Raw genomic sequence first — 14795 nt, 5'->3', positions numbered from 1 at the left:
CTACTCTGTCTCTCATTCATCATGCACAAGCCAATTTATAGATGGGTAGTTTGAGTGGCACTCATTCTCCAAGGAAAGGTGACATGCTCATAACTAATGTGGTTTTGTCAACAAGCAAAGAAAGAAACATCTGACATGGACTTTTATGTTGTCTCTGTTGTACGGTTGGAAAGAGAGGCACCAGTTCCTAAGCCACAGTGAAGAAAATGCAAAGCAATCTCTCAAGATATCATCCCATCAGAGTGACAGGATAATTTTTTGAGATGCTGATTTGTGTCTTGCTCTCTTTTCCATTTTAAGAAAGACTTGGGGCCTCTTTTGCACACCCTTGCTTCAAAGGACATTGGTATTACCAGGCTGATAGCAGAGGTTACCTACAGACACTTTTATTTCCTACAACTGATTTTCTGGGGGAAAAAAAAGAAAGTTTATAGTGAGCAGTTTAAAGTGGAATAGGAAATAAAAGTGTTGTGGTTGAATTGCATCCCCTAAAAAAAAGATACGAAATTCTAACTCCCAATACTTGTAAATCTGACCTAATTTGGCTATCGTGTTTTTACAGTAATCAAGTTAAGAGGAAGTCATGTTGGATTGGGGTGAGCCTTAAATTCAATAATTGGTATCCATGTGAATACACTGGGACACAGACAAACCCAGGGAGAATGCCACATGATGGTGCAGGCAGAGAATGGAGTGATACGACTGCGGGTCAAGAGACGTCATTGAGTTCCAGAAACCAACAGAAAAGAGAGGAAAGAACAGGAGAGAGGGAAGGGACAGATTCTCCTTCAACTTCCAGAAGAAACCAATCTTATCAACACCTTGGTATGAATTCTACCTGGTACCACTTCTGCATTCTGCCATTGTATCTAATATTTGAGGAATCTGTGATTTGGTGGGCAGCAACTTATTAAGGGGAACCAAGCTAGCTTAATAAAGTAGACTTAGGAAGATATGTCATTCAATTATGTAAAAGGATTTTTCATCTCACCTGAATTTACCTTTCTTGAACTTTTGCAGGTGCAAATGATATCAGATTGTACATTGAGCACTCGCTATTGACACAGATGGCTTATTTTTAGCAAAATAGCTCCCAGAATACTTTATAGCACCTACACACAGAAAGAAATCTACATCTTGAAAAAATACAGCAAAGCTGTCAATTTGAACATGCAATTGTGTAATGAATGCTATTAAAAACTTATTTTGGGAAGCAGGACTGTACACTAAGAACTTTCTCTTGATGTTTTTCTATTAGACCATTTTAACAAGTCAATTTTTTCCAAAGATATCTAAGTGGATATGTGGAGCATTTAACATTTCTAGGCATGTACCTAGTGTATGTGCCCAATGATTATAGGAAATTTGATGTTTAGAAAATAATTTTATGGGTGGAAGAGACTGCAACTCTTAGAACTGGTAAGGATGTGATACATTTCTGACCTCAAGAAAGGCATAATTTAATCAGGAAATGTAAGCACAAATGGCGAATAACACCACAATGAAACATCTACTGAGCTTGTTTAAAGTCATTTTGATATTTCATCTCTTAAGACTTCTGAGATCTATTTGAGCACTTTCAAATTGTGTGCAAATAAATGGACAATGACAGCTGAAGGGCAAATAGTTTATGTATTTCTTTGCATTCTTTTTAGTACTGTACACCCCAAACCAAACTCATCTCCTTAGACAACACCTAGAAAATATTAGGTCACTGGACTGCAGTTGGAAAACTTATACAAAAATACATTTCAAAAATACACTTAGAATTGGTATCTTCCCTTCCACTGCCTTGAAGCATTTTATAACCCTAAATTCTAAGAATGTCTTTCCCACTCTTCTCTGAAATGAAAATCCAGCTGATAAAAGAGAGCCCAAGTTACTTTTGATTCTTCTATTTCCACAAAACACACATCAAGTTTTATCATGAATACTTCTTACAGCTCCTCTTGAAATTTCCAGAAACTTTGTTCCTTATTCATTCAGAAAGAAGTCAGATTCTCTTGGTTCTAATTCTCAAAGTTTGGCACCTTCAGTTCATTTCCATTTCTTTCAAGATGAGCTTTGCAGTCAGGGGAAATGGTTTCCACTTAATTTTCACTCAATCTATTAACAGGATAAGGTCTAAGCTACTGTAACAAAAACTCCTCAAAATAAAGTAGTTCAAATAAATGGACACTTATTTCACCATGTTGTAACAGTTAAAAGGGGTTAGGAGACTCTGTTCCATGGAGTTATTCAGGGACCCAGGCTGATGCAGCAGTTCTGCTATCTCCAAGGGGCCTCCAAGGTTGCTCTATTCATGGTCTTTCCACCATTAAGATCAATATAAACCTACTCATGTTTGTCCATTGCAAATGGAGGAAAGAGAGAGGGTCTAAGGCTCATGATTTTCCTTAGGAATGAGATAAAATTTATGTATATCAATTATGTTCACTGATCACTAATGAATATTTGTTAATAGTAAGTTTATTTTTATTTATGTTTTTATTTGTTATTCATTAATAATAACATTTAACCTAAGTGGCTACAGCTAACCATTTAGGTTAAATGTTAAATAGCCTCACAGGACAGTTATGTGCCCAGAAAGAAAGAAAGAACACATTTTTTGGAAACAAGAGTTTTCACACTTAAGGGTTACAAATCATATGGTTCATTTATTTTTAACTCTGCCCCCCCAAGAATTACCAATAGTAGAGACAGGTTATTTTGTTAGTTTTGCTTATTGAGGGAGAAAGCTAGAGAGTACCTCCATGAAGGAAGGAAGGAAGGATGGACGGATGGACAGAAGGAAGAAAGGAAGGAAGGAAGGAAGGAAGGAAGGAAGGAAGGAAGGAAGGAAGGAAGGAAGGAGACAGAGAGACAGAGAAGGAGAGAAAAGAAAGAAAGAAAGAAAGAAAGAAAGAAAGAAAGAAAGAAAGAAAGAAAGAAAGAAAGAAAGAAAGAAAGAAAGAAAGAGAGAGAAAGAGAGAGACAGAAAGTGAAGGAAGGAAGGAAGGAAGGAAGGAAGGAAGGAAGGAAGGAAAGAAGGAAGGAAGGAAGGAAGGAAGGAAGAAAGAAAGAAAGAAAGAAAGAAAGAAAGAAAGAAAGAAAGAAAGAAAGAAAGAAAGAAAGAAAGAAAATACAGAGAGAAAAAGAAGAAAGAAAGAGAGAAAGAAAGAAAGGAAGGAAGGAGTAAAAAGAAGGGAAGGAAGGAAGGAAGGAAAGAAGGAAGGAAGGAAGGAAGGAAGGAAGGAAGGAAGGAAGGAAGGAAGGAAGGAAGGAAGGAAGGAAGGAAGGAAATCATTCATGAGAAGGTAAACCATAAATCTTGGTACTATTTTTGTTCCTTTCTCATTCTGCATCTCCTAAACCAACAGAAATATTTCTAGTACCAGACAGTGTATCAAGTGCTATCAAGTTATTTGACTGGAAAAAATGACAGAGATTTCTTGCTTAATGGTCAAATTTTCATCTTGTAGAGCTCAGTGGGCTTGCTTGCTCTTATTATCTGCTGAGAACTGAGAGTTCTAGATTCAATTCAAATAATTAAAGGAGGTTTAGTGCCTACAAATATAAGTTAGACAGATGTGGAAAACTAAGCATGCTACAGAAGAAAACTGTCACACTAAAGTTAATAGGAAACAAAATTTTTTAATATCTCAGAGGAATAAGAGATACTGTTCTAAAGGGAAGGGAGAAAGCTAGTTGGGCAAATGGCTAAATACTTTTGAAGAGAAAGAATGACTGTAAGTTCAATCTTGTTTATCCTGGCTAGTTGTACCAAGAACAGTGCAAAAACTTGATAGGAATAGTCTGAGGCCATCCAGCTAGGAAGTCGTATTTACTCAACCCTCAATTTTTAATTTCTAATAATATCCATGATCTCATACTTGTCCTCTGCCAACTATGGCCCTAGGTCTTTAACTGTAGCCAGTATTTCCACTCACAATGGTAGTGAGCACCTGAAATCCAAGAGTCACTTATATTGTATGCATTTAATTAAGGCCAGCCTTTAGCTTAATTTCTGGACCCACTACTCATACTAGCATCTCTGTTGCTTGGTGCTATTCTCTGTGCTTATCATCAGCATCTGTCCCTTGTTCTTGGTTTAGTCTTTGTAGACTTTTATCTCTGGCACACTGTGGGTGTCTTTACAAGGTCTAGGCCTAAAGGCATCTGATTTGTCAGACCTAACCGTCTTTCTTCTGCCCTGTCCTTCAGGAGAATTGGATCCGACATTTCAGGTTCTGCATTGACAGAATTGGGGAAAGTAGATTTGGGAAGGTTCTGGAAATCTGATAGCAACTAACACTGAATAAACAGCTGTAGTATGTTCTGCAAAGTAATATGAAGAATATGAAGTGCCATTCCTAGATGTACAAGCGGCATAGAGTCTAACTGGAGAGACAGCAGAACTGTGCAAAACACATGCAAATTAAAACAAATGTTTACCTGGTACTCACAAAAGCAATGAAAATAAATTTTCTCTGTAATTTAAACCAACAACTCCTTCCTACTATTATGAATAACTAAGTCAGAAGTGTATTTGGGGATGTGAATGATTCAAAAAATGGTCGAAATGTCTTGCTTTCGATGTGTGAATATATACAGCTTTGTAATAGAATTACATTTTCCATGACATACAATTTTCTATGGTCATCCTATTATCTTCAGTCAAACTATTATTTCCCTTACCCCTTTACTGAAACTAGGGACTAAAAACAAATGTGAAGTTTGAAATGAAATGCTGAAAGTAAATAGTGGTGTACTGAAGGCATTGATTTCTTTTCAATCTTTCTCTAATGCATTAGTTTAAATAATGGGATAACACTTTGAAGCATGTCCTTGATTTGTCATAAAGTTTAGCATTCTAGGAATTTATTTTGGATGTACTCATGGAAACAAATGCCATCAAGTATGATGGCCAGTGTGTTTATCCGGGAAGTCACCTTATACTTTCAAAAAAAAACAAAGAACATGCCTCTGGTAGTGAGTCAGTATTTTCACTTAAAACAGTAGACTGAACTTGATGTGGGAAAAAAGGGTTGTGTCTGATTCTTGATTCTTGTTTTGTTTTTGCTGCAGAACCTGGCACTTTACCTGGTAACTCGGAAGTGCTCAAAAAGTCTTTTTTAAGCTGAGCAGGACTCAGCCGTTGTGGTAGGCAGAATAATGCCCACTCAGGGATAGATGTTAAGGCCTGGAACCTACAAATATGTTAGATTATATGGTAAAGAATGACTTTAAAACAAGGAGATTATCTTGGATTATCTGAGTGGGCCCAATGTAATTGAAAAGATTCTTAAATAGAAAAGAAGCAGTCACAACTAAGAAATCTGCAAAAGCAGTAGTCCCATACTATGGAGTCCACCAAATGATTACTACATTGAATATGGTTTGGCCGTGTCCCCTCCACCCAAATCTTGTCTTCAATCGTAGTTGCCATAATCCCCATGTGTTGTGGGAGAGACCCAGTGACAGTTAATTGAATCATGGGGGCAGTTACCCCATGCTGTTCCCATGATAGTGAATGAGTTCTCATGAGATCTGATTAATTTAAAGGCGTCTGACGTTTCCCTTGTTGGCACCCATTCTCTCTCCTACTGCCTTGTCAGGAGGTGTCTTCGGCCATGATTATCAGTTTCCAGAGGCCTCCCCAGCCATGCAGAACTGTGAGTCAATTAAACCTCTTTTCTTTATAAATTACCCAGTTTCAGGTATTTCTTCATGGTAGTGTGAAAACGGACTAATACAACATTCTTAAGATAGAATCCAGCAAGCTTGCTATTCTCTACACAAAACGACCTACATCATACGCCACCCAGCCTCTCACGTAGCTTACCAGATGTATGTTCAGTCATTCAGGCTGTCTCGGTCTACTCCGGTTGCCCTAACAAAATACCATAGACCAGGTAGTTGAAACAACAGAAATTTCTTTTCTTCCAAGTTCCAGAGTCTGGAAGTCTGAGATCAGGATGCCAGCGTAGTCAATTCTCGTGAGGCCTCTCTTCCTGGCTTGTAGGTGGCCGCCTTCTCTCTCTGCACTCCACATGGCCTTTCTTCAGTGTGTGTGCGTGGAGAGAGAGAGGAAATCTCTGGTATCTCTTCCTCTTCTTATAAGACCACCAATTCTATCAAATCAGAGCCCTACCCTTTGTGACCTCACTAAAAGTTAATTACCACCTAAAAGCCCCATTTTTATATACAGTCACATTGCAGGCTAAGGCTTCAAGATAAAATTTAAGGGAACATAATTCAGCGCATAGCACAGTCTCACTCTCATTTGCATTCTTTCCCAGTCTCCCTGGCTAGATATAAATATTTCCTCAGCTACAAGGCCTCCTGTTGTGTCCTGCTCCTCCTTAGGCATGCCTGCCTTGAATGACTGAATACTTGCCCACATAGAGAAATCAATCAATTCTGTTGTATTTCTCAGCTCAGAAAAGTGAACTAACTGAAACCCTGTAGTGTGTAGCAAAAACAGGCCTTTCACCTACAATTCTCATAAAGTGGATACATCGTTCCAGACTTGTCAGTTGTAATAAAATATACTCCTCTCCAAGTTATTCGAAATCTCCTCTTAGCATATGAAAGAATGGGCTTTTGAATACAGAAATTTTAATCCCTTAACTTTTTTTAAATTAACTATAATAAATTTTGACTGCCAGACAACTTGATCATGGAGTATGAATTATCTAATTTCCAAGGTATTAGACCTTCTCCTTGATAGTTAAGCGTCATTTTCAGGTAACCTCACTGTGAACATTCCAAGAACATTTAACATGTTTTTATTATATGTGTTATAATGATAATATTATTATATGTGTACATGTAAAGAACATGCAAAATATTTAAACCCAGCCCCTAAAGGAGCTGGAAATGGTAGGTCTTATGTTTGCTTTACTCTTGCCAAAGAGAAAGAAAAAATAACACATACGCAGGAGAGAGCAGATTCAGATGATCCTGCCTGAAGCTTCATAATCAATTTATGAATCCAGTAAATATTTCTTGAACACTTACTTCAATAGAACTGGAATTATGAAAATTAGAAAAATGGAAAACATCCATTCTTGTGAAAAAACATAAATAAATAATCAACCACATAATGATCTCTCAATCTAATAGACAGAGAACTATAAACAGACAGGTACAAGATCAGAGCTATGAACAAACTGTGATAAGCAGGGACAAGTATGAACATTGGAGCAAGATACCTTGAGGCTACTAGGTAACCAAATATTTTTTTCAGAAGAGATAATAATTGAGCGTTTCTCCTCTGCCCATAAGTGAGGAGAGAAGCTTCTGCCCAAGCTTCTGTTTTTCTCTAGCCATGTCTTAGCAATTTTCTGAGGAAACATTGTTAATCTTATTAGTCAAATCTCAGAATATTCACTGGAACCTACTTTATACTGGGGCAGTTCCTGAGTTGTAAAAGGCATAAGGCCATGCTCATAGTCTACTCTTCCATTTCTTGCTTTCACTTCCTGCTTCTATGAGATGAGCATGAGAATGTAGCCACTCTCATTTATGCAACTATTCTGATGCTTTGGATATTCTAGATTACATAAGAGGAGTAGGACGTCCCTCTTATGCTGGTCCTAAATCATATACTATATCACAGTTCATCAGAGATGATAGACAATGGAACAATAGAAGGTGCTTTTCTGGCATGTAAACTAATTATAATTCCCCATTTGGCTATAATTCCTTGCTTATAAAGCTCCCTTACTTTCTAATAGGGAACTTCAAGGAGGAGGATGAGTGGGTGTTTGGATTCAGGGACCAAAACTGCATTTTCAAAACTTCATCATCAAAAACAGCTTGAGCTGAGTCTTAAATGATAAGCAGGATTTTCTAAGTGAGGGGTAGGAGGTGGGGGTGGGAGGTATCTGAAACAGGCAGCATAAGGAGAGCATTTAAGAGCAGAGCAAACAGCACCAGCAAAACTGTGATACAACTGCAACATAGATAGGGTACATGGAGGAGAAGAATAAAAGACGGCATGGCTGAATAGGACTGGGTCCAAGTCAGGAAAGCTTGGTGGTCATGCTAATATGATTGGATTGTATTCTGTAGACTGTCAAATGCAACAGAAGAAATTTAAACAAAAGAACAACATAAAATATCAGTATTGTTGAAAGGTGTCTTTGGAAGTAGAATGGATAATCACTAGGAGGATGACAGCAGCTAGGAGACAATGAAATAATGCAGACAAACGAGAGCAGTGGCAAAAGAGGAAAGAATGAAATAAATATTTGAGTGTCTTTGAGATCTATACCACTGTTCTAGGTACTTCACAGCCATTTACTTTTATTTTCCCAAAATAACCCTGTGAAAATGTTGGGACTGAGAGATTGCATGGTACTTAGCTCAAAGTCTCAATAGCCATAAAATAAGAGAATTAGAATTGGAAGCCATGTCTGTCTTATTTCAACTCTTACTCTCTTTTTACAATGAACAGTCTTATACACCAGAGAGAATTTTAAAAAATCAATATTGAGACAAAAGAAACTAATTAAATGTGGTGGAGGGAAGAAGATGAAGGATGGGCCAGTTGATTCATCACTGAGACAATAAACTGAATAGAGGTTATCATAGAACAGCTAAGCATAAATGCCCCATATAGTTGAATGTTCAATATATGGAACAGCAAAATGGCCTGTGCTATAGGCATAGACTTGAGTGTCACCACCACACAGAATAACGTTGCCCAAAGAAAAGACAAAATGAGAAGAAAATAACAGTAAAGATGTTGTATACACATCAGAAACCAAATCAGTTTTGTGGGTTTTTTGTGTTCTTTTGAGCATATAAAAGTTAACATAAAGATTCTTAAATCAGTATTGAAGTGCTGCAAATGTCAAAATGGAACACTATGGTAAATATAGAGGTAGCAATAGCACAAACAGTTGCCAGCGCTAGAGTTAGAGGGCAGGAGAATTGGAGGTTATTAAAACATAGAAGCTTAAAGAATGGGTCGTGAGGAAATATAATTTAGACCTCTAAGGAAGAGCATGCCGGGAATCTCCAAGACTACCCTAACACTCAATAATTAGCTAGAAGGACTCACAAGACTAAGAAAAGTTCTTATATTCATGGATATCATGTATTAAAGTGAAACAATACGGATGAAAATCAGCAAAGGGAAAAGGTATATGGGCACCATTCTCAACAACAATAGGTACAAGTTTGCAAGAGTCCTCTCTGAGTGGAGTCACACAGATCCACTTGATTCTCCTAGCAACAATATTTGATGACACATATGAGATATTGACAACCAAAGAAGCTTACCTTAGCCATGTGTACAGGGGTTTTATTGGGTGTAGTGAGTTGTCCCCCACCTCCCTAAAAGTTATATCCAAGTCTTACCTGTTAGTGCCTGTGTGTGATTTTGAAATAAGGGCTTTGCATATATAATTAAGACTCTCAAGATAATATCACACTCTGGAGGCAGGGACAAGGGTGTGGAGGACACAAGGCTAAAAGATAGTAGATGTGTGGCTCCAAATTAGTTGGATCATATGAGGTTGATTGGATCCTATCAATCAACTGAGAAGAAACCAGGAATCAAGATGTGATTATCCAGGAATGATCTCTGAAGGAACCTTTGGTCTAATGTTGTCTAATGTGTCGATCCTTGTGGCGTATATGGGAAAGTCACAAGGGTTTGAGTGTCATAATAGACTTCTCAAGAGATCCGGTTGTTTAAAAGAGTGTAGAACCTCCTCCTTCACTCTCTTCCTCCTGCTTCCACTATATAGGATGTGTTTGCTTCCCCTTTGCTTTCCACCATGATTGTAATTTTCCTGAGACCTCCTGAGAAGCAGAAGCCTGTATATACCACAGAACTGTGAGCCAATTAAACCTCTTTTTAAAATAAATTAACTTGTCTCCAGTACGCCTTTATAGCAGCACAAGAATGGACTAATACAGAAAATTGGTACCAGAAGTGAGGTATTGCTATAAAGATACCCGAAAAATGTGGAAGCAACTTTGCAACTGGGTAATGGGCAGAGATTGGAAGAGTTTGGAGGGCTCAGAAGAAGACAGGAAGATGAGGGGGACTTTGGAAATTCCTAGAGACTTGTTGAACGGTTTTAACCAAAATGCTGATTGTGATGTATGAACAGTAAAGTCCAGGCTGAGGACTCAGGCGAAGATGGGGACTTATTGGGAACTGGAGTATAGGTCACTCTTGCTATGCTTTAGCAAAGAGATAGGTAGCATTGTGCCCCTGCTCTAGGGATCTGTGGAAATTTGAACTTGAGAGGGATGATTTAGGGTATCTGGCAGAAGAAATCTGTAAGCAACAAAGCATTCAAGAAGGGACCAGGCTGCTTCTAACAGCGTATTCTCTTATGTGTGAGCAAAGAGATGATCTGAAACTGAAACTTACATCAAAAGGAAAGCAGAGCATCACAGTTTGGAAAATTTGCAGCCTGATCATGTGGTAGAAAAGAAAAACTCATTTTCAGGGGAAGAATTCAAGCCAACTGCAGACATTTGCAGAAGTAAAGAGGAGTGAAATGTTAATAGCCAAGATAATCAGGAAAATGCCTTTAAGACATTTCAGAAAACTTTGTTGAAGCCCCTTCCATCACAGGCTTGGAGGCCTAAGAGGGAAGAATGGTTTTGTGGGCCGGGCTCAGGCCCCCACTGCCCTGTGCAACCCTGTGACACTGTTCTCTGTGTCCCAGCCACTACAGCTCCAGCCATGGCTAAAAGAACCCCAGATACATCTCAGACCACTTCTCCAGAGGGTGCCAGCCATAAGCTTTGACAGCTTCCACATACTGTTAAGCCCGAGGGTGCAGAGATGGCAAAAGATGAGGCTTGGGAGACTTGCCTAGATTTCAGAGGATGTATGGAAATGCCTGGATGACCTGGCAGAAGTCTGCTGTGGAGGAGAGCCCTCATGGAGAACCTCTCCTAGGGAAGTGCAGAGGGGAAATGTGGGGTTGGAGCCCCCACACACAGTCCCAAATGGGGCACTTCCTAATGGAGCTATGAGAAGAGGGCCATCATCCTTCAGACCCCAGAATGGTAGACCCACCAACAGTTTGCACCATATGCCTGGAAAAGCTGCAGGCACCCAATGCCAGTCTGTGAAAGCAGCTGCAGCAGCAGCTGTACCCTGCAGAGCCACAGGGATGGAGCTTCCCAAGGCCTTGGTGGCCCACCCCTTGCATCAGTGTGACCTGATTGTGAGACATGAAGTCAAAGGAGATTATTTTGAAGTTTGAAATTTGGGACTGGCAAGCATCCTGTAGTCAATTTCTCCCTTTTGGAATGGGAGCATTTACCCAATGCTATATCCCCATGGTATCCTGAAAGTAACTAGCTTGATTTTTATTTTACAGGCATATAGGCAGAAGGGACTTGCCTTGTTTCAAATGAGACTTTGGACTTGGACTTTTGAGTTAATGCTGGAAAGAGTTCAGAGTTTGTAGGACTGTTGAGAAAGCATGACAGTGTTTTAAAATGTGAGAAAGACATAAGATTTGGGAGAGGCCAGAGGCAGAATGATATGGTTTGACTCTGTGTCCCCACCCCAAATCTCATGTTGAATTATAATCCCCAATGTTGTAGGTGGGCCAGGTGCTAGGTGACTGGGCCAGTTGTGAGGTGACTGGACCATGAGGAGTCATTTCTAATGGTTTAGGACCATCCCCATAGTTCTGTCTCATAATAGAGTTCTCATGACATCCGGTTATTTATAAGTGTGTAGCACCTCCCTTTTCATTCTCTTCCTCCTGCTCCCGCTGTGTAAAACGTATTTGCTTCCCCTTCATCTTCCACCATGATTGTTAGTTTTTTGAGGCCTCCCCAGAAGCAGAAGCCTGTACAGCCCACAGAACCATGAGCCAATTAAACCTATTTTCTATATAAATTATCTAGTCTCAGGTATGTCTTTGTAAGAGTGCAGAAACAGACTAATTAGTTTAGACATATTAGTTTATTTTTCTATTGCTATAATGATCCAAAGTAACCCTAATTATCATTATAAAATGAAAATAGTTTAGAATGTTTTCTTTAGATTCCCCACATAACTTCAAGGTAGAACAATAATCTGTTTGTGTTCTTATGTAAGAGACTCGAATAACACAGAAGTCTTTTAAATGATCAGAACAAAACTGAATAAGAATATAAAAAATTGTGACAAAGATTAAAAGCCAAACTAGAAGTAGAAAGAAATTTTAAGTCCCAAACTCATTAGGAGGTAAGGAGCACACTTTTTAAGGGAATGACAAATTGCCTTTAATTTTGTTATTTTATGTAACAGTTTAAAGCAATAGTTTTTGAAGTTCACACAAATTGTGATTTACAGAGGTTAACATACTTCTAAAATACAACCAAAGTAGACAAAGGTATGAGAAGAAAATGGAGAGACATGGGATAATATCCAGGGAAGAGCACCACCTTTTAACATTTCTACTTAGTCAATTTTTAAATTACATGCTTAAACAACCTATAATAAAAGTGTGAAACTACAGAAAAGCTTTGGAGAGCCTACTTTTAATTCTAGGCATTAAACTTAAAAATTGTTCATATCATTCTGATGTCACTTTTACCTGGAGATTAATGAATTCCCATTCGTAAGAACTTTTAGATACAGTCAAGAAGAAATTCATAAATTTATATGTATTTAATCCTCTACTAGAGTGAAGAAGAGATAATTTTTTAAGGTAGCAATGTGACCTCCAATTATTTAACCTTCCCTGCCAGGGACAAGTGCTGTGGGACTAAAACCAATCATTAGATGACTGATTTGAAAGAAAACCACTGGAAGCAAAGTCAACAGTACAATCAGCCACTGATAAGGTAATTAAAGTCCCAGCTTCCTAGTGTAGATTGTTAGAAATAAAAGATTATTTTAGTGATTATCTGATCTTGCCCCTACCCCTGCATCATTGCCTACTCTCTTCCCCAAGAAGAATCAATCATCCTCAGCCATAGTAGCCTCCCTTCTTTTTCCAAATACATTTAGCATGGTGATCTAGTGGTTACGGTACAATGCACTCTCTCAAACACGTCTAGCAGGCCCTTGCCTCAGCATCTTTGCTTCTGTTGTAAGGTGCCTGGAGCACATGTAGATTCAGATCTTTACGTAAATGTCACTTTTATACATAGTACTTGCATTATTATCCTATATATAACAGGTGCCCCACTTCTACACTCCTCCCATTATTCTTTATTGTATCACTTGTTATAGTTTTCCTCATATGTGTTATCACTACCTAAGCCATACCATAGGTTTGTTTATTCATTTGTCTTTCTCTTCACCCTAAAATAAAAGCTCTAAGAGGGTAAGGGCTTTTTGGTTTAGTCCATTGTTTTATTCCTAGAACATAAAATAGTGCCTAACCCTAAGAAGTCTTTCAATAAATATTTGCTGAAAATTGTTCACATGATCCCATTATTATTTTAATCTGTTTCGGTCTTTGTATTTTCCAAAGATCAAATTTAATGCCTTGATGATTATAACAAGGATAGTTAGCTTACCTTTATTAAGGTCTTGCTATGGGTGAAGTGCTGGGTGAAGCACTTTGCAAAGATCTCACTCCCTGCAAGCCTGTGAAGAGAGGTATTAATAAATTTTCCATTGTATACAGTAGAAAGCACAGCCATAGAGAGATGATTCAGTTGATCAAGGTCACTCAAGGATCTCAGCCTAGTTCTGGCTGACTCTAACCTTCTGCTTTTGGCACTCGTAACTGAATTAAATTCCATTTTAAGTAAATACAAATACAATCATATAAAGGCTGTATCCTGTCCTACAGGTCTAAGTGATACGTTCTTTATGTGGCTTTTCCTTTCTCAAGGCTTTTGCTAGTCTATATGGCATTTTGGTATGATTTGCAAGAAGTACCTTCTGGGTGGCTCAGGTGGAAAAAGGTGTATCCACTGGGCAGTAACAGCCCTAGAAGTAGAAAATGCTTTTGTGAAAAGAGAAAAGTGTCCCTTTTCTCCTGGCTGATCCAGCCCTTCTCTAAGAAATACGGCCTAGATAGTAGCACACAGGTTGGATTTCAGTACCACTTGCCTCTAAGACTGATGCTTGTTTGCACAGCACAGATGCACAAATTCCAACCACCTTCTCCTACCTTTCCTTCTTCTTTACTCTGCTGTGTCTACATTTTCTTTTCTCTTGTTCCTTGAACACTGCAAACCTACTCCCCTCTTAGGGCCTGCACAGTTGCTGCTACTTTTGTTCAGGAAATCTCTTTCCCCAGATACTCTCCTAACTCATTAGTCTCTGTAAATGTTATTTCTCAAAGAAGCCTTCTGACCATCTTACATAAAAATAACACACCATAGTCATTGTTTTATATTATGATGCTACATTTTTCTTTTATATAATTCATCACTATCGCTTGATATTATGTGATAGGTATTTGTTTAATTCTTTCATGGGAGGCACCCCCATATTATTTTAGGTGTAAGGACCCAGTTCTACTAACACATTTTTCTTTGTAAACTTTAGCTAACTGATCTATACGGCTGTCTGTGAAGTGATTTAGCTTTCAATTACTGGAAATACGTCATCTATGCTATAACTTGACATCAGTTCCTAACTCATTAACCTAGAAAGTGGAAATAAGATAAAAATAAACTTAGGGTCATAAATACAAATGTACCTGAATATGATAGGTATCTATATAAAGTAGGATATGCTTAAATTAATTTTTAATATCAACATGGAAACACATAATTGTGAAGTGTTCATCAACGACTTATGGATCCCCTCCTCTTAACTTCCCAACAAGAATATATCACATCTCAGCTTTTAAAATACTATCTTTCAGAGTTTT

This window comes from Macaca fascicularis, chromosome 11 (assembly GCF_037993035.2).
Source record: "Macaca fascicularis isolate 582-1 chromosome 11, T2T-MFA8v1.1".
NCBI classification, from domain to species: domain Eukaryota; kingdom Metazoa; phylum Chordata; class Mammalia; order Primates; family Cercopithecidae; genus Macaca; species Macaca fascicularis.
The sequence above is the reverse complement of the archived record's forward strand: the minus strand, read 5'-3'. Positions refer to the sequence as shown.